Raw genomic sequence first — 22831 nt, 5'->3', positions numbered from 1 at the left:
TCTCACAAATAGAGCAGCACCTGCCTGCTTGCTTATGTGATTTTATTTGTTATTTCTCATAAGTTCAGATTCAGAAAAGCCAAAGGTTTGGATTGATTTTTAGCTGGGACGTTAGTGCAAAGGAAATAATACTGTTGGCTAAAAGGATTGCCCATGGGTTCTAAATCTATGTGCTCTAAACTGCTGATGAGAGAAACTGAAACATTTACCAAAGGAAACACAGCTGGTAAGAAAGGCCAGCCTTGCACTTAAAAACCCCTACTCATCCTAATCTCAAAGTTCATGTTCTCATGTGCATCGGTCACTACATAGCAAAATCAGCAGGGATGGAGAACCTAGTGGTGGATAAGAGGACACTAGAAGGAGAAGAAACAAAGAGACTGGAATAGCCACAAGCTCAGTTTTGTTTCTCCAAATAATCTTGAGTTGAATACTTTAACACCAATTTAGAATTATCCCCAATTCATATATATAGCTCTTGTTATCAACTCGGGATGCAGTGCTACTCAGTATACAGAATACTATGCATGTATTTCATTCAGTAAAATAGAGTATTTTGAGAAATGTGTTTTACTTTACTGATAGTGACTAAATGAAGAAGAAACTTTCAAAGTTTGATTTAGATATGTATTTTAACACAAAAGTATTGAAGTGCTTTCTATGAATTTCCTCAGAATGATCAGTTTGTAGATTCGGGCTCAGGAAAAGCAAGAAACACTTATTTCTGTCTGCTTAGGCTCTCTGATCTGTTTTACCATTATCTTGATCAATGACTGTTTTTGGTGGGGTTGAACATACCTTCTAAGCCCCAGTGGTAGGTGTATGCATGTGTCTGACTAATCAGAGTTCTCCATTCCATGGATACGTAATTAGTCCAAAAATTGGTATGGCCCAAACTGGGCTAATGAGAATCCATGTTGGGACCTCACCAGAGATATCTGGAAAAACATATGGTTGTTATTTTTCAAACTGGCATGTCAACCTCCAAGGAACACGTAAATTGACAGTTGCCTGGGGCAGCTTGTTGCTTTACTTAAACAGCATCTCTCGAAGAATAAGTCAAATAGAGCTGAGAAAGGGAGAGACAGATAAAGAATTCTCATGATGCTCTGAATTCCTGAAGCCAGCCATGCCTGAAGATAATGCCATCCTTTGAGTCACTAAGTTCTCTTTGTGCTAAGGATAGATTGAGTTGTATTGTCATTTGTAACCAAAACAACCATGGCTGCAAAAAGAGAGTAAGTGTGTTTTTTGCCTTTATTAAGGCTAGTATCTAATCTCAGTGGGAAAAATTCTATCAGTTAGCTTTCTCACTATGAAAGTGTTAATCAGGCTACTGTGTCAACAATGGTTTCATATCAGAAGTAATTTTTACACAGTTTCAAGTGGATTGCAAACTTGTCTAACAGAGAGAATTTCTGTTTATTCACATTATAATGCAGAAGATGCATCTAAGAGATTGTTACAAAAGGACTGAAAGTATGAATGTAGAAATAATGAACTCAGGGAAAAATAAGCAAAAAGTCATAATTAGAAATTTGAGGAAATAATGTTAGTTTTTATCCACCAGGATGATCCACTAATCTGTCTATATAGTCACACAATCCCAAAACATACTTTGATGGAAATAATCAATTTTGGAAATTTTAATCCTGTTTATTAAATGTGAAAATTTAAGAAAAGTACTTTGCATACAACTTATAGGAATTTATATTTCTATATTTAAGCTATTTTGTAGGTCATTTTCCATATCTTTCTAACATCTACAAGGTAAATTAACATTTAAAACTGTGTACTATAATTTATGTTATATTTTAAATCTTTTAGAATATCAAAGGTAAAATGTTTGTGTGTTTAACACCAAATAATATTTAAACTCATATAATTTTGCCTATTTTATGGAAAATTAATATCAATGCTAAATAATTGTGATTTAATTTCCCAACTAACAAGTTTACCAAAAATTTATTCTAATAAGGAAGAATATCAGCTACCACATTTAGCTTTGTCAGAAAAACTCTCCAACCTCTATGACCTAAAGATCCTTAGGGACTTTAAGGATTTAAATGAGACAAGTTCACTGGTTGCTGATTTGTGGGGTGGCTGACTTCTGTTTTCAATGATTGGTTTTTGTCACTGAGAGAGGACAGTTTGAAAGTACAGTAGAGTACAGTGCTATGAATAATGCAAGACAGGATATGTTCACATGCAGTTGTATCACTTGTAATATGGTAAGTATATTTTTTGTGGTAAAAGGTATAATAGTTAAGAAAACACACACACCTGCACATGCACTAGTGCTAATAATAGCAAGGGAAGTTCAGTCTAAATTTCCTCCTAAGAGTTAGCAGGCAAAAGCATTGGGTCATTTCCTGAAGGGGTTTGCGTCTGTACATTCTCCTTTGCACTTATCAATTGCAATGATCTTGGTTTGTGTTTATATTTATTATCACTAACAAATATTAATAATTTTAATATGTAATTAATTTTCTAAAATATTTGTATTTTCAATAATCAATTATATTTGCTAATCATTCTCCGTGAATATTAAAAATACCTAGAGTGTCTTTTTCTACTTATTTTTAAATTTATATTTCATCAGGTTTTAACTAGATGCATGATTTCTCCATTGGGGAGAATAAACAAGTAATACTGGTTACCAAATATGGATTTCTATTACTCAGTAAAACTTTTGTTCAGTTATTTTTCTACTCACTTATAATCATTGAATAGGTGTGAATAAAGAGATGTTCCCTTACTGTTTACAAATCAATTCCAAAGGAATAAATATTTCTTACCTAACAAAGAGTGTGTAAACTGAAGAGATCCTTCTGGCCACCCAACCTGGCCCCTGCACCTTAGATGACAGCATTTACCTCAATGAACTCACTGCTGTCTGAAACCTGGTAAAGACGTATGCTTTACACAGACTAATCTGGGGAGCACATTTTGAAGGTATTCAGATCTCCGAGCTGGACACTCATTACGTTCAAACAGACTGATTGAAAAAAAGCCCAAATGCTAATATGCTAATTTATAATAAAACTGCAAATGTGACAAGAATGTTAAAATTAGTGCTTTTCCTTCCTGCAGCCTTGTGATGCTATCAAATTATAATCTGAATAAAATTTTATGAATGTACAATGATGTGAAACATGACTCTTAGTCTCTCATTGAAGGCAAGTTATATCAAGCGCCACATTACCAACAGTTTGCTTGATAAACACAGAAGGAAAAGACGGAAATTAGCCCATAGGCTGCTAGATAAATGCTTACGACTATCAAGAGCTATGAAGGATCTGAAAGTTTAACCTACTTGCAAGCAAACAATTTAGCCTGCCATCGCTGTAGAGATGCCGGTAGAAGGCACACAACTCCGAGGCCAGACAGAAAGGAGCACTGATAACTCAGAGCAACAGCAGCAAATCTCATCCCTTTGTGTCAGTTGCTGATCCCCAATTTTCATATGGTAATGAGAAGAGGGTCTGATGATAACTGCACAAGCAACACATTTCATTACAAAAGAGGTACCCTGACCACAGGCAACTGCACTCTTTTTCAGTGCTTCAGAGGAAGACACTATTTCTATTTCCCAAGGTTGTTTACTATACAGACTTTCTTGAAAAGAGTCTGGAAAAAAAGAGCAGTTAGTGCCTTGTTAACAATACACACAGAAATACGACAGACTCACCAAGAATTGTCTTCCAAAAACAGACTCTTTAAAATAATTGAACAAGGATCATCATTGGGCATCTTAACAATAAATTTAGATTCTGGATTAATCACTGTACCTGTACCTATACTTTTGGGTAATGAAGGGTGACCACTGGGAAACATATCTACCCATTTCTAGAGCTCTTTTTTTTTTTTTAACATGACAACTGTCTCAACAAATCCTCCAACCATTCTCTAGAATGATGCATTGTCTTCAAAATAGAAACAGAATTTAAAGGTTTTGGACACCCAGAAAGGAGAAAGTCTATAAAAGGGTAAAAGGCAATTAATCAACTTAGAGTTAAAAGCATACGAGCATCTCTGAAATGGATTTACCTATAGGAAATCCTTAAAGAAAACAAAAAGCCCATTGATGCAACTATCCCCATCCCCATCACAAGTGCTACATGATTAAATCAAACCATAGATTTAGTGTACAGAATGTGGCTCCAGTTACTCTCTTAAACATGTTTCCAAAAATGGTAAGAAAACAGAATTTTAAAAACAGAATTTCTGAAGTCAAAAAATAGTTATCTTTTGGGCCTTCTGAGTTTCACCTGTGATACTCATCTTGCCCACATTCTGCACTATTAGCTGTCTCTGTTGATACTCTCGAAATACCAACATCTACGTTGTCATGCTTATACAAGAGAACTTCTTATGAAAATCGTAGTAAGCTTTTGAACTTTGGGGATCACAGCCTCTTTTTTCTGGCATTTATATTTCCTCTACTGATGATCCTGGGAAAGGACATCTCCAATGACTCATTCTTTAAATTAACAAATCATTATTGAGTCCCTACTATGTGCAAATAACTGTTCTAGGCAAGACAGCTTTAGGTCTCCTCTTGTCAGAACAGACAAAAACCTTATTCTGACTGAATTTAAATTTAAATGGAAAAGAAAAATAGTATTACAACATATTTTGAAATGAAATGAATAAACAAGATTACATGATGGAATAATGAGGAAGGATTTTACATGGTGTGAAAATGAAGAGCTTCTCTACAAATGAGACATGAGCTGAGAGACAAGAAACACCAAGGAATCAGTACTGCAAAGTCCCTAAAAAAAGCAGTGCAGGCAAAGAACTCAAAGGACAAGAGCCAGGGCCCTGAAGCAAGAAAGAAGGACAGAAAGTCTGTATGATTATAGGACAGTCAATGAAAAGAGTTCAGAATCAGGTGAGACAGCTGGTAGACCTAAAGGCTATAGTAAGAAGTTTGGACTTTATGTTTTAAAAATGCAAAGTCATTAAGGAATTTTTATAATGTCCCTGAAGAGGGACATTATTTGATTGGATTTTTAAAAAATACTGTCATTCTAAGTGCTGTATGAAAAACGGATTGAATGGGGCCCAGAAATCGAGGCAGGAAAATTGGTATATTTAGAAATAGCTGAGTTATTTCTAAAAGCACTTGATGATGAGTTGGATGAGGAAAACATGAGTGAGAAAGATAGAAAGTGTCTCCCAAGTCATGGGTTCTGCAGTGTCATTTCCTGAGAAGGGGACTCCTGGGAAGAGATAAAAGATGTAATACATATTGGACATGCTAAATTTGAGATGCCTATTACATATCCAACTAAAGATGTAGAATAAAATATTGAATAACCATCTGAACATTTAAACTGAGTAAGTATCACATGCAAATATTATTTATAGCCATGGTACTGGATGCCATCACCGGGGTGAAAGATAGAGAGAAAAGAACAAAAGTACTCCAGATTAACCTCTGGGGCACGAGGAAGTAGGTATTTCCTGAAAAGTAGACCTAGGAAGGAGGGAGAGGGAGAGAGGAGAGGAAAGGCAGGGATGCGTGAATTCAAAGACTCCTAGAGAGGAAACATCCCGGAAAGAAGAGGGGGTTGGTGAGATTTCAAGTAAGACAAAGCTAAAGAAATAGCAATGAGTTTGGCAACGTGTTTTTTTTTTTTAATCACCTAGGTTAGTATTGTCTCCGTAGTTGTGGGGACAGAAGCTTAACTGGTTGACAAGTAAACAGAAGATAAGATCAGATACAAATTGTGGAAGATACTTAGCATACTTAGGAGACTATGAAAAGGAACAGAAAATGACCCATCACTGGAGGGGTTGTGTCATCAAGGATGAAATTCTCTATTTTTGTACAGTGGAATTACAATTCACTTAGTAGGGGACACTAGATCAGCTAATGTTAATGATCCAGTGGAGCAGGATAATGTAATGATTTAGAAGGAATGATGAGTAGTGAATGAGCTAAAATTTTGACTAACATCAATGAATATTATCCAGAACCAAGGGAAAAGAAGGGGTTTTGATAAAAGTAAGGGAACAGAGAAAAGACAGATGAAAGATACAAATTTGTGTTTGACTATAGATGTGTTACTGGAAAAAATAGTTCCTTTTGAGTGTTAGATTCTACTTTCTTGATGAAATATGAAGTGAAGTCCTTATCTGAGAGTGAAGGGCAATGGAAAAAGGGAGGTGGTGAGAACTTGGAAGATAAATGAAAATATACTAACAGAATAATAGTAGGTAAACTTGGAAGTGCTGATGTTTGTGTTTGCAGTTGGGAATTTCTAGTAAAACAGACCACCACGCTTGTGACATTTGCCCCCAGCTACACCCAGCAGCTCTGCGGCATGTGGACAAATGGAAGACCCTGCATTCAAGGATGATGGAGGCTGAGTGGGAAAGGGAGTTGTGAAGGTTTGCAATTCATTTTAGTGGTAGCTCAATACATACAAATTGAAAACAGAAGTGCAGGAAAGACGGTGCTGATGAATGAAGAAGATGAATATGGTAGAATAAATAAAATGAATCAGTAAGAAGTGGTGGTGAAATCCTTAACATAAAGCTCTTAAAAGTGGAGGGCATCCTGACTACTTCCTATATCTGAGGGATGCAAGCAAAACGTCCTTAGCAGACTCTTAAATTTTAGATGAGGTCAGGAGGTGAGGAGAACTAAAAGAGATTTATGAATTGTTAATTACTGACTCAGAGCTTCCAAGGGCACAGTGCTTTAATCTTGGCCCTCGCAAAGGAGGTGAAAGATGAGAACAGATTAGGAGATGCCCAAGATGGTAAGGAAATTCGAGTTCAGGTGATAAGGCAATAATTGGGATGCTTGGTTTCTGGAAATTACAAATACTTCCCACAATAAACAGTAGTAAATAATTAGAAGTGATTATGTCATTGAGCAAAGTGGGCTATTAGTTCAAACTTGCTGTTACGGGTTTCTGGAACCTTTAGTCTGTTTTATAGCCAGGAATGATATCACACTATTGATTAGAGATATGACAGCAGAAATGTTCCCCCTAGATCCTGTCCTAAGGCAGTGTGGTTAAAGTTATAACCACTATATATATACTGATACACTATATCAGAAGTAATATAGACATAGCTTCAAATCATAGCTACATAATTTAATTGCTAGGAGAATCACGTAACTTTAGGCCAAGGAGTTTTCATTTGTTAACAAAAAAATGAAAAAAAAATATATAAGGAAGATAAGTAGTTACTCCTATCTTAGTGGGTGATGCGCAGATTAAAGTCTACGGGAAATGAGGATATAGGAAAGTACCTGTAGAACATCTGAACGCCATTTTCCTCTTCCACCTTTCTTCTTACGGGACCTGTGGCCCCCTTATCCCCACTCCTGCATTTCACTACCTCATTAGTATGCAACTCACCAGCTTGTAATACTGATAACTGTAATAACTGAAAGAGGTGGCATTCATTTTTTTTTTTTGATAGCCTGGCTCATACTAAGTTCCCTAAATATTTATATAGTGAATTACCAAAATGTGTAACTGTGATCATAATTAAATCTTGAGATCCAATATCTGCAACTTTAGTACTGAAGAGCTACTAATACCATTTTTATTATTTAAAAAGATGCAAAACTTCTTTGACATTTTAGATATATGTAACTATTGGTACTTTAGTTTCTTTTTTTTTTAAAGGAAACTTTGCAGGGTAATGTGATTAGAAATTCAAGAATTATCCACCTGTTAAAGGATTCAACTTGTGCTTGAAACAGGGTTGCCAAAATAAGAAAGACGTCCACATGTAGCCCATATTTTAAATGCTAGGGCTAATATAATTTTTATCGTATGTCACAGACATGTGGATGATACTGTTTTTCTGCTTTGTAAATTCTCATCAGCTCCCTTGATTAATGTTTACTGAGCTCCCACAAAGAAAATGACACTATACCTGGCATTGAATTTATTCACTTCTTCAAACTGATGAATCAGCACTCTAGGATGAAAGGATGACTTTAAACATGAATGCTCTACAAAAAAAAAAAAAAAAAAAAAAATCTTTCAACCAGGATAATTCATTATTCTCCTTTTCAGTGTTTTGGTCTTTAAAGGTGCAGGCAATCAAGTATTGCCTTTGCTTCATAAAATGCTCCCTTTGCATTACTGGTATCATTCATGCTATTTTTCTTTTTCTGTTGCTGTCTTTACTTACAAATCATAAGTAGATTATTTTTCTACAAAGAAGAGGGTCGATTCTAACCTTCTATTATTTCAAAGGAAAAACTGATAATCTTATGATATTTGTATAAAAACATTTTTGAAATTAAGTCCTTCCTAAATCCTTTCCTACAATTCAAGCAGAAAATTGCTTTAAAAGTTAGATCTCAAAATGTTAGCTTAGTGGGGAGGGTATAGCTCAGTGGTAGAGTGCACACTTAGGATGCATGAGGTCCTGGGTTCAATCCCCAGTACCTCCATTAAAAATAAATAAGTAAATAAATAACGCTTTACCTATCCCCCCAAATTTAAATAAAAGTAAATAAATTTTAAAAAAGGAACAAGTAAATACGCAATTTTTAAAAATTAGCTCATTTTCATTTTAATGTTTTACACAAACTTAATTATCCCCCTCTCTGCTAGATATTTGACACAAAGCTGAATTCATATTAATTATGTTTTAAAAAATGAACTTCTGATATCGTCTGCAACTTTTTCTTGTTAATGTAGTCCCGCATATTTTTCTGCCTGAGACAGACTTTGGATTCATCACAATCTGTTTCCCTGAAAAGAGTTGGAGTGAAGAAAAAGAAAATTTGCTAAGACTGCTCAACCTGCATGACCAGCATTTCTTCCTGACTTTTCCCTTGGACCCTCAGTTGTCAAAATTGCAATGTCAAGAATCTTGGTAACATAGATCTGCTTCCTTCTAATTAAGGAATGCAGGAATTAACTAACCTAGCTTCAGAGAGGCAGAAGCAGAGTATCAGATCTGATCATGGTTTGATTTTTAAATCCTTTTCTAAAATGTTGTGCTTGCCTTTCTTTGCATAAGGAAGGTTCATTTAATTGTCTTTGAGTCCAAATTCTAACACACAACTCAAGTTCCTAGTACTCTGCTTCCGCTACCATCACTTTTATCTTTGAACAATCTCTGGTTTGCATTTTGTCTTGATGCACTCATTTTGGGGCTTTTTAACCAGAGGTCTTTTTGTTTCTCTTCTCAGATATAAGCTTTCTCATTTACCAGCTGCTCTTCAGAGCTCCAGGGAACTTGCCTTGTCTTCAGATCAAAAGTCCCCCAAATTAAGTGTCATGTCCTTAAGATGCATTGCTTTATCTACCCTGAAGAGTTGTCATAAAGGCAAATTTTGTTCAAAGTCCCGTAGTAGTTGCTTTACTCTGATCATCTTTATGGTCAACTCTGGTATTTCCTGTGGTTTTTGAACCCCGGACCCAGTGATGTATGTTCTTTCTGCCTACTCTGATTTGCTTGATGGGAAAATTTTTGAATCTGAAATTTTGGTTGAGACATACTCACATTTGAGCTGAGTAGCTTAAAGTGTACAATTCCCTCAGGAAACTACAGAGACTAGACTCCTTTATTCTTTACATTGAAAGACAACTGCCACCCGCTTTCTGACTGTCCTGCAGAGTACAAATAACCACATTTAACATGCAAAACCTGCCACTCATACTCAAACTGTTGATGGCCCAGCAGAAAAATATCCTTCAACATTTAAAGTTCATTAAAGCTTATTGTCTCACTGTATTTGCGGTTTATCATAGGTGCCACAGAATCCTAAATTCATTGATTTCCATAAACAAGCCATTTTCATTCTTTTATCTTTTAATGACCTTTCTCCTAGTATTTAATCATAGCTTACGGCACAGATCTGTAAAAGCAATTATGAGACAACACATGTTTGGCAGTCTTGTCATTACCTCATGAGTTAAGAAAGGTCAGATTTTCTCAGCACTTGTATGGAAAGCTCCAAAGAAAAGACAGGTGTTTCATGGATAAGCACTGGGGATTCACACAGAGGAACTCGTCCTTTGAGACACAATAGCACGCTCTTCATAAAACAGTAAACTCCCTGCCCCCTGTCCCCTACCTAGTGAAATAGCTCTGTAGTTTTCAGGCTAAAAGAATAAAATGCCCGTGAATGTATATACTAAAAAGAATGGAAAAAAATGAACATTATCAATTTTTAAAACAAGGCTTTTCTTCCAAGAAAGTAAAATAATTGAACTGGCAAGATGCGGAGTTGTTTACACAATGTGGCGCCCCTGCTCATCTCTCCCCGGTCTAATCTTCACAAGGGAGAAGGAGGAACGGCAGGTACTCATGGTGATTAATTACACACACATGCCTCCCCAGAGCCATATCATGGTGATAGATGTCTGCATAGTGCTGAAGTCCCCTAATTAGGACTGACTGAATATGGCAGATTAAAATTCTAAATATTAGGCTTTGGGGAGAAAAAAAATCCAGCCCCCATTCAATTTTCATTAGCTTGGAGTCATTTCATATATTCAAAGTCATCTGAGAAATACTTCTAGGTTTCCTGAGAAATTTAGCTACAACCCAGGAATGCTGAATTTGATAGTTATTTTAAATCCTGGATTGTTTCAGTGGCACCTTCTCTGTAGGGCCAATGCCTTTAAAACATTAAGATAATTAAGGGAAAACAGGCAGAATATTTTCTAAATTATTGTGTTATTCTGTTCGCTCCTTAGTTTTACAGCTTTACCCCAGTTTTCGTAAGTTAGAGATTTACACCTTGCCCGGATATCTGCCTACTCTACTCTTCTGAAGCAAAATTCCCATTTCTTAAATATGTTAGTTCTGAATACATCATTTGGGATAGAAAAATAACCCAAATAAGTTTTCATTTCATCTTCTTTTGGTTACCAATTTTTTAAGAGAAAGTTTTATTCTAATATATAATATATATGAATTAAATTAAAGAAAATAATATAATTAGAATAATTAGTAAAACAGTTAAATTGGAAAACAACTTCAGCAGGCCACTGAGAGTTAGTAACTCATAAATTTAACTCAGTTAATAGATTTGGTAAACTTCCTTAAAATCTATTTGGTCTCAACACTGCTTTGAATTTCAAGGAAGTCATGACAGGAGATACACTCTCTGGTGGTCAGTTTCCATGCCTGTCTGTTCCTCCTCAGCTTGAGTTCTAGGAGGGCAAGACTGCTTAAAGATGCTCAGAAAGACTGAATGGAAGGGTTTGAATGGAGGGAAAGGACCGGGAGAGGTCCTTAATCTGGAATCTACACCAACCTCTCGAAATTCCCTCTGGCAGAACTCCCGGACAATGTCCTGCCTCAGAAATGCAGACAGAGCCTCAAGCAAGGATTCCTATTACTGAACTAATCCCAGGTTTGAAGACTATCACCTGCCTGTCAGCTGAAAGTTTAATGAAAAACTTCACGGGCAAAATGACAACCAGAAAGTGGGAAAAATGAAAACTAAGACATGAGCAAGTAGCAAAATAAAATGAATAGCTTCCCCACTTGGCTCTGGCTGTCCACTGTACATTCAGAGGCATCAGTTAGTGTTGGCATTTTTGTACTGGTTTCCATCTCCATTTTTGTACAGCCATGGTATACAAGGGGAGTCTTCTGTCATATATTTTGTTCATTTTCCCTGGTTTATATAGTTGAGACAGATCAGGCATGGACATTTTTCTCTGCTTATGTTCTCATTCTGATGACTTTAGGATAACAGGAAAAAGTACTGAAACTTCCTACTTATAGCTTAAGTGTAAGCATCTGCCACTCAAAGGTGTGTTTATGCCATGTCTCAGCTGAAGATGGTGTGGGAGAGAGATCTGAACACCAAATTGCACTACTTCAGAATGAAAGGTATCCCTGAGACACTAAAGGGGTTTACGCACAATTATAGGGTAACTATGTCAGGTTGTATCTTTATCATTTATATTTTAAGTTTTTTTGTCCCCTTTTCTACCCCTTCTGCTTCTTACCATGACCAGAAAGCCTGACATGTCCCTTGGTTAAGATTTTCTTATTTTTCTTTCTGCCAAGTTACCATTCTTCAGGTTTTTCAGTTACTGTTTACCTAAAACTTGAAACTATTGAAGAAAGATTTCTCATTCCATTTTAAAGGCTATTTAGCTATTATTGGCATCAAATAGGAACAAGCTTTTTAAAAATCACAAAGACTAACTATGTCAATATTTTAATATCTACTTTTATCTTTCTCACATGTGGAAGTCTTGAGGTAAACTGTCCAACTGTTTTTATGCCAATTCTCCAGTGTGTCCCCTCTAAAAACTCAGGTTATCTTGTTATTCTCCTAGGAGTGGTTTTTATCCCTAAAATCTTACAGTCCAAAGTGGTTGCTTTGACTCCAGACATCACACGTTAAAGGCAAAAGTGGTGAAGAAGACACATATCATCTTTCTTGAGGTAGATTCCCTGAGGAAGAGCCACATCCCCTTGGATCCCGTTGGCTGCACCTTCGTCAGATGCTATACAGAACTGCAAGTGCATTGAGAAATCAGGGTCCAACACAAATCAGGAATTCTATCACTATGACAAGAGGGAAAACATATTAAAGACAACAAGCAATCTCTGACATCTTCTACTAGAAATGAAACTTGTGAAATCAAAAACCTTGCAAGTAGCAGATGGTACATGTGTTGGCTTCTGACTTTACTTTTAACTAGACTTGCAGGAAAAAAAAAAAAAAAGGCAAGCTAACTAACCAATCTAAGCTTTCAAAGTCTTAACAATAAAATGGGGAAAATAATGACAACATTCTCAGATTATTGTGAGGTTTGATCTTCTCTAAAAGGAGCAGGATAACATTCTGCACTTAATATGTATTCAAAAAATGTTAACCTCCCTCTCTTAAAACATCTTTCCTTGTAAGCTAGCTTGCAAGTCATACAGAAGCTTTAATACTTACAGAAAATTGACAATTAATGTCCAACAGAAAAATCATGTGAGCCACAAATGTGCATAAACTCCAGTATACATCTTCTAGTAGCCATATTAAAAAATTAAAAGAATAGGACGAAGTTAGTTTATATTCTTCTCTATTTATACTTATATAGTCAAAATGTTATCATTTCAATATAAAATAGAAAATTACTGAGATGATTTTCATTCCTTTATCATGTACTAAATTTTCAAAATTGCTATGCATTTTACACATATAACCTATGCCAATTTGGATTAGCCACATTTTGAATTTCAATAGTCACATGTGACTAGTGACTACTATATTGGACAGCAGAATCTATACCCTTTTGCTGGAAGCAAAAAAATGCTGATGCTCATAACTAATTTTTTTCCAGAAACACAGAATATCTACACGTCAATATCTAAAATACTCCAAATAAAAAAACTTTCTGATTATATATGCAATAGAGAAACTAAATGCTCTTCTAGGAGTTAGAACAGGCAAAAAATGAACAGTGGGTACACATTTGATGATGAAAAAAATTTTTGTACAGAAAATTTTTAAAAATACTGAATGTATTGATGTGTATTTGTATATGTTTCATCCACTGAATCACCAACTGACATATCCTTATTTAGCACGTCCGTTTTTGTGTTCAAATACAGATGCAAACTTGTTTTATTTCATTAATAATAAGGAAAAAAAAGCAATGAGATTTTAATGGTTCTTACTAAAACTTTAATTATTAGAGGCAAGTTTCTCATCTCAGCATTAAGGCTGCTAGTGATGATCCGTTGTTAATATTATAAGTGAGTACGTAAAATAGGTCACAGAATCAGTGGTACTGAACATAATCCAGCTGTACTTCCGAGTAGGAAGAGTTGAATCAACACTTGATTTTGCCACAGCTAACAAAGTCCATTGGAACCACTGTACTACCTCACAAAGGAAAAGAGATAAACAGATTGGATGTAGGCAATTAAAATGCAGACAACTAATGAATCTCTGTAACAGTAAGTAAACAAAACTGACCAACTCAATGTGTCCTTTTACTGATCAATTAAATTTACAGTAAAGTTCATTGGTTTTTATGTTTAAAGGCATCAGAAAATTAGGATGAGATTATTTTAGAACAAAAACGTTTTTCCTCCCACTTGAAATCCCTTATTTAGTGTATGGAAAAACTAAGGCTCAAGGAAGGTGAGTTAATTTACCTCTAGATAACTAGTCCGTGTCAGAGGCACTACAATGAAGCTCTAAAACTGCATAAAGAATGAGTATGAATGCTGATGATTCTATACACTATAAATGTATAAAAGACAAATTTCCCTCCCAAGTTGCAATTGTGCCCTAAGTGATGTTCCACAGTCCTGCTTATCACCACAGTCTTGCTCAAGCCCTCCATGTGCACACTTGTCCTAGAAATCTTAAGTTTCCTTAGAACATTCACAAGAACCAACTGTGATTAGTGATGTCAGAGGCAGCACTTTTATTCTAGAAGTTTAACAGTTGCTGTGTTGGCTTCAAACAACAGAAATGTATCCTCTCACACTTCTGGAGTCCAGAAGCCCAACGTCAAGGTGTTAGCAGGGCCATGCTCCACCTGAGCACCCTAGCAAAGGCTTCTTCCCCACCTCCTCCAGCTCCTGGTGGTTTCTCAATTTGTGGCAACATAACTCCAATCCCTGCCTCTGCCTTCATATGGCTTTTCCCTGTGTTTCTATGTGTCCTTTCTGTTACTTGTAAGGGTATTCTCATTGGATTCAGGGTACAAGTCCATGCCAATATTTACCTTACTTACATCTACAATTAAGTGTATTCACAGATGCCAGGGATTATGATTCAGACATCATTTTTATTGAAGGATGGGGAGGCAGCACTATTCAATGTAATAAAGTACTCAAGAAAGTTATACTTGCACAACTTATTTTTTACAGAACAAACCAATGCCATATCTATCACAGTAATGTGATTGTGGCTGCCGTTTGAATAATGTTATCATATTCCAATGTTACCTCTCATAATCAGTTTGGGTTTTGGCAACTTTTGAGACTTTGACCATGGCATTAATCCATCTGATATGTGGTATTTCTTCTGATGTATGACCTTCACTTGCAGCAGGAACAATTTTAGGGATTTCAGTATGACTTTCTTGGTAATTTCAGTTTTACAATCAGTTCGTAGGCCAGATTTTCAACAAGTCTGCTCTCTGGCTACAAGAAATAAAGACCTCCTTAAACGCTGTCATAAAGACCTGGCCTTCGTACTGTGCCCTGAATTAGTAATTGGCTGATTTGAGCATGTCCTCCTCTCTTCAGTGCATTACCTTCCTTCCCCACAGCGAACCAACTCCAAAAACTTAGGATTTCCTTTGCCATCTCATCTCTGAAATGCTGGAGACATTGCATAAATTACTGCTTTCTCCTCCACCTACATCTCATCCCAAGTCACCTCATATGAGCATCTTACTGATGTGATACTCGAGCATGCCAAGGGTTATCATTCCCCTAAGTACTGTCTTCAAAGAGGGTATGTTTTCCATTTGTCTGAGACACTTTAGAACAAGTGATCCAATTTTAGTGTCCTATTCACAGAATTTGCTTCCTAAGGACATTTGTATTATCAAATATCCAGCAGAAGCAGACATGTGACAGGATTTCAGAACAGTAAGTTCACTTGAGAGGTAGAGGAAAATCTTGGGGGAAAGCTAGGGAGTCATTCAGGGGAAGAAAGGCAGGTAATAAAAGGTCCACTTTCAAGGAATGATGAGAGCTTAATACATGGGGAAACTTGGGAAACAGTAAAACGCACATCTCAGCATCCATCCACCCAACCCACCCAAGCAGCTTAGCATTTTTACGTACTTCTTCCAGCCATTGATTGAGAATTATATCCTGGGCTTGCCAACCATGAAGGCTGTGTGCCCTTTCAACATCTTCAGGGAAAAAACCAAATCTGGCCAAGAGATACAGATGCTGGAATTAGAAGTAAGTCACAGCTCACTGAAGGGATGTGGCCATGGAAATGAAGCATCTGCTGCACTTACACTGTAAACTTTTTATCAATGTCCCCAAAGTTTGTTCTTCTCCATTTATGTTCACACTGTCCTCAAAGATATTACAAGCTTTATTTTTTCATATTTTTAAAATTGTAATTTTCTCTACTAAAATATAATCCATGTCAGAACTATTTTTGTTAACATATTTGCATTCATCTCAGTAACTGACAGAGTACTTGGCACAGAGTAGGCTCTCGAAAATACTAATCAAAATGAATACATGTTATATCAAACAATGCACCCTTGTGTGATCATCTGGATTGCTGATATTGTCTCCCTAGACAATAGGTGGCAGTTTCTGCCTATCTATCATTATCTATTTATTCACACAAAGATGGAAATCAGATTTCCGGTTGATACCTTGAAAATGTTGAGAATTTATAAGGGAAAGTTTTAGATTTTTGTTTAATATATGACTTATTTGGGGAAGAATAAATACTCCTCCATTAAGCTAGCTATTAAGAAATTGCAGAAAACAAACTAGCAGTATATTTGGGATGGAAGTGGTTTGAGAAAGCTAACTATAACTTGGACAAATATGGAAATGTTACACCAAAACAAAAGTGATCTGCACATCAAAAAGACTATTTCCTTCTCATGCTTCTGTCTCTCTCTTTCACACACACACACACACAACCAATTATATCTAAAACTAAAAATAAACTCCTAGAGAGAGAAATGAAACATTCTATGCCTTATCATTTTTTAAGTGACTGTACTATGTCATACACCTTCGTATCTCCCATGCTCTGGTACTTTTACTACTATACACCAGGAATTAAATAAAATTCTTATTTAGATTCAGGTGTAGTTATAATAGTTCAGTACATTCAGATATTAGAATGTATAAGGTCTGAGCATAATTAACACTCCTTAACACTTAATGTCATTGCAATCCTCTCTCCTGACTAAGAACTCCTATTCTTAGAAAAGAGATTTAGATCTTCTATAAAGGTCAGAACTGATTTATGTTAATTTGGTGTATGTGTGTTTGTTTCATATTCACGTTTGGATAGTGAGTCAATAAGAAAGTTTAAAGAAAATAAAAACTACTCTTAAAATAGATTCCCTGCACTGAGCAAAAAGACCAGCTCATCGAAGATGCTTACTAATTATTTGTTGAATGAATTGCTTTAAATTTCTACTTAAATTTTTCTTGTAACACAATCATAGAAAGTATCTGTGAAACCACAAACTTCCTGACATTTCAGAACAAAGCAGAGAAGATCTTCTGGGATATATTTTTATTCAGATCTTAATCTGAATAATATCAATGGCCATTTTATCTTTTTGCCTTCATGGCTTTCATTGAAAGAAAATAAAAAATCATAAAATATACTACATAGACATTGTTTATTGGTCAAGTAAATATAATAATGCAGTTTATTTTCCTGATATAAATGTGAAGGAAGTTTCTTTAGTTAGCTGACAGTCAGAAATGTGCAGCAAATATATCTGAAGAAGAATATTACACTAAACTGAGTGCTTCAGGATGCTTCCTTTGATAAATCAATCATTTCCAAATAATCCATGATGATCTCTTGAACAGACTAATGATACAATGTGTTCAGTGTTACTTAAAACTATAATAGTTTCCTCACAGATATGGAGAACAAACTAGTGGTTACCAGTGGGGAGAGGAAGGGAGGTAGGGTGCAAGATAGGGGTAGAGAATTAAGAGATATGAACTACTATGTATAAAATAGATAAGCAACAAGTATATATGGTATAGCGCAGGGAAATATGTCCATTATTTTGAAGTAACTTTAAATGGAGTATAATCTATAAAAATGTTGAATCACCATGTTGTACACCTGAAACTAATATTATAAATCAACTATACTTCAATAACAATTTTAAAAAAACTATAATAGCTCCATTCTAAATCATAAATGGCTTGAATTAAAACATGATTTTTAAAAATTACTCACACATTGATCACAGAACTGATATTTGATAGATACAAATTATTTAGACATAAAAGAAGTTTTATATGGGGTAGAGCTAATAGTATGGTTTAACTGTATGGTATCATAGTGATTCTAGACTTATATTATCCTCAGTCAACAAAACCAGTTCGCTAAAGTTAAAGTTCCTTGAATCATACAGGCCACCTCCTTCAGTGTAGCCCATCAATCAGAGGGCTTCGGGAAGTGATCCTAATTCCCATCCTGCCTCATCTTGGCTCCTTCATCCTGGGACCTCTGACTTCAGGCCAACAAGGGAATAGGACTTGGGCTATGGGGATCTTCAGTTTGTTTCTCAAGTTGCAGGGGGGAAGAAAAGGTAAGGTCAATTTCCTAGGGCTATCAGAACAAACTGTCTTAATATAACAGAATTTTATTCTCTCACATTTCTGGAAGGTAGAAGCTAGATGTCTGATATCAGGGTGTCAACAGTCAGTTCCTTCTGGAGGCTCTAAGGGAAAATCTATCCCATGTCCACGTCCCTCTGCTAGCTTCTGTGGTTTCTGGCAATTCTTGGCATTACTGGTTATAGCCACAGGAATCTAATCACTGCCTCTGTCTTCACACTGCCTTCTCTTCTCTATGTCCATGTCTTCCCCTCTTCTGTCTATCTGAAATCTTTCTTTGCCTGTCCCTAATAAGGACAAGTGTCATTGGATTTGGGAGACACCTGTATCCCCCACTTGTATCTAGGATGACCTCTTCATCTCAAGGTAACATTGACAGATTCCAGTAAGTAGAATGTGGACGCATCTTTTGAAGGGCCACCATTCAACCTACTACAAAGTGACTGTTGAAATCAAAAGAGGAAAAGTTAATGAACCAAGAATTAGTGTAATATAACTATTTAGTAATGACAGTATTTTCCTTACATCGGCTGTTGAATTCACGATTGTGAAAGTGGGGTTGTGCAGATATTTTGAGAAAGGAAAGTTTTAGGAAGAAAAGCACCGTTTTAGATAGCTTTTAAAAGAATATGTGTGTGTGTATAACATGTCAGTGCATTTCTGCATATGAATATGTGTGTGTGCATTTTGAGGGAGATGGCTGAAAGATGAAAATTCAATCCTAATAAAAAACTGACAAAAGCAGAGAGTTGGATCCTGTCATAGTGAATAAATATGCTCAACTATTGTCTAAAGAAGAAAGTTGTGGGAGATCTTTTTTGTTTTTTGGGTTTTTTTTTTAATAGATGAAGGGTTAAATTTGGTAGTTTGTGTCTTTTGATGTTGATTACCACTCAGGGAAGATGATTGAGTCTTTTTACATTGTGAACAAAAATACTTGAAGAACCAATATGGGAAGTCCAATGACAAATTTTTTAAAAAGTTAGTTCCCACTTTCAATGGCATATTTATTATTATTATTATTATTATTATTATTATTATTATTATTATTATTACTTGGTACTTTCTACACTAAGGTCATTATTTAAGGAAGAATATTTTTATTTCCATTTAATTTATCAAACTAATTCATAAGCATGGTTTAAAAAGTCAAATGGAGGATAATTAAAACCGCACATTGGTAATTTTAAGCTCACCCCTGAGAATGCACACTAAAATGAAGGTAAACACAAAATGGGACTAAATACACTAGAACAAAAAGGAGAGAGAAGTGCCAACAGCAGATAAAGAAGACTAGACATGACAAAACTTTGGAAAATTAAAAGTAGATGGAAAACTAGTATCTGACTTAGGACACTGGGAGCTATTAAAATCTGAAGTTACATAGTAAAGAGATCCAAACTAAAAATCTCCTAAATCATTCAGTGTTGGAGATAAAGAGCTGAAAATAACATTTGGTTAAAACATTCTTAGGGAGAGGAGCTGGACTTCTAGACACCTTCCCATTCTATTTCAGGGATGGTACCGGGTGCTCTGAGCCAAATTCTGCTCCAAAGGACAGTGGGAAGGTGGGAGGGAACTATGTATGACAAACAGAGGGCTTAAAAATGAAAGTCCGCCTTACTTTTTTTTTTTCTCCACACTCCTTCAGGAGGGTAGACTAGAGCTAGACTTATGCTCCCAAAGAAGAGACTGAGAAATTCATCTCAGGGATCCTGGACAAAGCAAAGAGAAAAACCTGTATTTGGGGCTTTTACAGTAAAGTCTTTTCTTTTCAAGCCACTTTTTAACACAGCGGTTCTAATATGTTTGTGAGTGCCAAAAACTGACAGATATTTGAGAAAAGTACCTAAACTGGGAGAAAGAAATCAAAAGATACAATCTTAAAAGTGGATTCTGACAAAACAGAGGCAGAGACATTGCAAGGAACAGAAGTAAATTTAAACACAAAGGAATTTAATATTTTCAGAGAAGTGAAAGAAGAGATTGCATTTGTAAAATAAGAATAGGAGGCCATAAAACAATCATAAAACAAAAAAAGAACTTTTGGAAATAAAAAATGGTGACAGTTTATTTATTTTAAAAAATAGAAAAGTTGAATATGAAGTTGAGAAAAATCTCACATAAACTGAAACAAATTGCCAAAGATGGAAAATACGAAAAATATAAATCCATTAAAAAAAAATTAGTCTAAAAGATCCCATATCTGATTCAGAGTAGCTTCTGAAAAAAGATGAAAACTGGCATCAAAAAAAGAAAAAAAAAAAAAAAGAGAGAGAAAGAAAAGAAAACTAGTATCTTCTTATTATCAAAAAAAAAAACTTAACAAAATTTTCAGAACCAAAGGCCATGAGTTTCCAAATCGAAAGATTCCTCCAAGTGCCTAGAAAAATAAAGTACACACACACACAAATACAAAGGCTCATCATCTTGAAACTGAACAGAAAGAACAAAGAAAAGATGCTTAAAGTTTGCATATAAGGAAAAAAATCAGGAAGTGGAACGGCATCAGATTTCTTAGCGTCAGCAAAAGTAGCTGGAAGACAGTGCGCAATGTCTTCAGGTTTGGAGAAGAGAAAATTTCAGATTTAGTCACTGTCTGTCCATCAAGCTATAACTTAAGACTGAGTTTATTATATTCCCAGACCTGAGAGGACTGAAAAAGCTACGTCCTGTATACTATTTCCCAGAAAGCTTCTAAAGAATGTCCTCTACACAAAAGGTGTAGAACACAAGGAAAAGAGATACCATGGCATCTGGGAAACTCATGGGCTTTTACACAGGACCAACACAATCCCAGGATGACAGAAAGGAGGGTACCAGTATACCACCATGCAGCAGGTGCAGGAGCAAGCAAACCATCCCGGATCAGGGAAGGCGAAGGTTAATCTCAGGAGGGGCAGTGAGTGGGGAGAAGACATGTGGTAACAGAAACAGACTGATTCCCTGTTGGGATTGATGTTTATGAAAAAGCTTTCTGCTCTGTCACAGATTTTGCAGATACATTTCTAATGGGTTTCTTTTTTAATTTAATTTTATTTAGGGTGGGTTTCTCTAAGATTAGAAGTCTCAATAAATATGGAAATATGGAAGCAGACTCATGGTGTTGCGATGACTGAAAACAACAACACGGAACTCTCTGAATCTGGGTTGCACAGGGAAAATGAGAACAAGGCACCTCAGGGCAGGAGTTATCAGCCCCCGTGTGCAGTGGTTAAGCAGTTTGTTAAACTGTCTCTGGGTCTCTTCTGAAATCCACTACATGTACAGTGAGGCTCTGTTCCCCGGGTTATGGTCATAAAATGCTAGAATCCTGAATGTCTTTTCTACGTGGAAAGGCCTTTACTAATGTACTAAAAGAAAAAGTCAACTTCAGATCCAGGATGAACTAAAAGCAAACAGAGAAAAGCAGGACAATTCTACAATTTTGCAAAAAGGACATATTTGCTGTCTGTGGTCAGTGGCCTGAAACAATCAACGGTCAGATTACAATGAATCTTTACGAATAATTAAAGTATAATCTGCCACATCCCAAAATTAGTGAACTGATTAGGAATCTGTATATTTTTAGAAATTTGGGGTGTGGGAGTGAGAGGAGAGTCAAATTAACAGTAGAACCTGAATCTCAGATCCTTACCAAGAACTGAAAAACCCTTCTTAACAGAGTGATAATATCTTTCATTATTAGACCCATCATTTATAAACCATTTATCAAGTTCTGTAAACCACAAACTAACACATTCTCTAAGCTCTTGTATCCTCACCTATAAACTATACGGTCATCTGAAAAAGTTGCGTTTAGATATAATGTAACCAGGAAGTACACTGAGTATGTACATTACAATTGATGAAATTAGTACGAGTGTATGGTTATTTTCAATGGATTTTAGTTACCTGCCCAGTGTTCTGTACATCATACTTGACCAGTATTTCCTTCCTACTGACCTTTTCCCAGGGACTCCCTCCTCCCACACCCATGGTCTCCACAGCAGAGTCAGGCTTAAGCAGTCATTTTTGCAACCTCTGGCCCTTTCCCTATGTGACTGACTCTATCTAGTCTGTGCAGAGTCAGCAACATTCTCTCAAGAGTCCTCATCTTGGGAGTTGTAGATAACAAAATAAGTCAGACAGGACTCTTTCTGTTGAACATTTTCATAAAGCTTAGCCAAATTTCCTATTGTGTTTTACGAAGTGCTGTGCAATTATTAAAATAACCTTTTTAACCTTCTTTGAGTGAATTTCTGTTCCAAAAACAAAAACATTCCTTTAATAAAATATTTTGGTAACTTAATCATTTATCAAATTATAGTTTCTATGGGACAGTCATATTTAACTCACATTATTACAATAAATAGAATAGTTTTTGCATATATAACTTGCCAACTATATTAAGATGTTTTTCTATAATGAATGCTGTGTCAATATTTACATTGACATGAGCTTTATCTTGTATGAAATAAGATAATGGATGATGAATTGGGAGAATAAACAACTTACAGCTTTACCCTTCTAAAATATCACAGATATAGATGAATATGGTATTATAAAATAA

General features: G+C 35.7%; 1 long non-coding RNA gene and 1 other non-coding gene across 6 annotated transcripts in view; one reads left to right on the top strand and one right to left on the bottom strand.

Annotated features, from left to right (window-relative positions):
• LOC106730238 overlaps nucleotides 1-22831 on the bottom strand; it is a 579289-nt gene that overhangs the window by 291273 nt on the left and 265185 nt on the right. The window contains exon 5 of one of the 5 annotated variants that reach the window (XR_004320693.1): nucleotides 7912-7990. The exons of the other annotated variants lie outside the window; for them this stretch is intronic. This is a non-coding gene — a long non-coding RNA (uncharacterized LOC106730238). The remainder of the gene's footprint in view (nucleotides 1-7911; nucleotides 7991-22831) is intronic. 5 annotated transcript variants of the gene reach the window in all.
• Nucleotides 8366-8437, top strand: TRNAP-AGG. The gene has a single exon. It is a non-coding gene; the product is annotated as a tRNA-Pro (tRNA).

This window comes from Camelus ferus, chromosome 6 (genome assembly GCF_009834535.1).
Source record: "Camelus ferus isolate YT-003-E chromosome 6, BCGSAC_Cfer_1.0, whole genome shotgun sequence".
NCBI classification, from domain to species: Eukaryota; Metazoa; Chordata; class Mammalia; order Artiodactyla; family Camelidae; genus Camelus; species Camelus ferus.
Note: the sequence above shows the minus strand (reverse complement) of the source record. Positions and strands in the feature narration are given on the sequence as shown.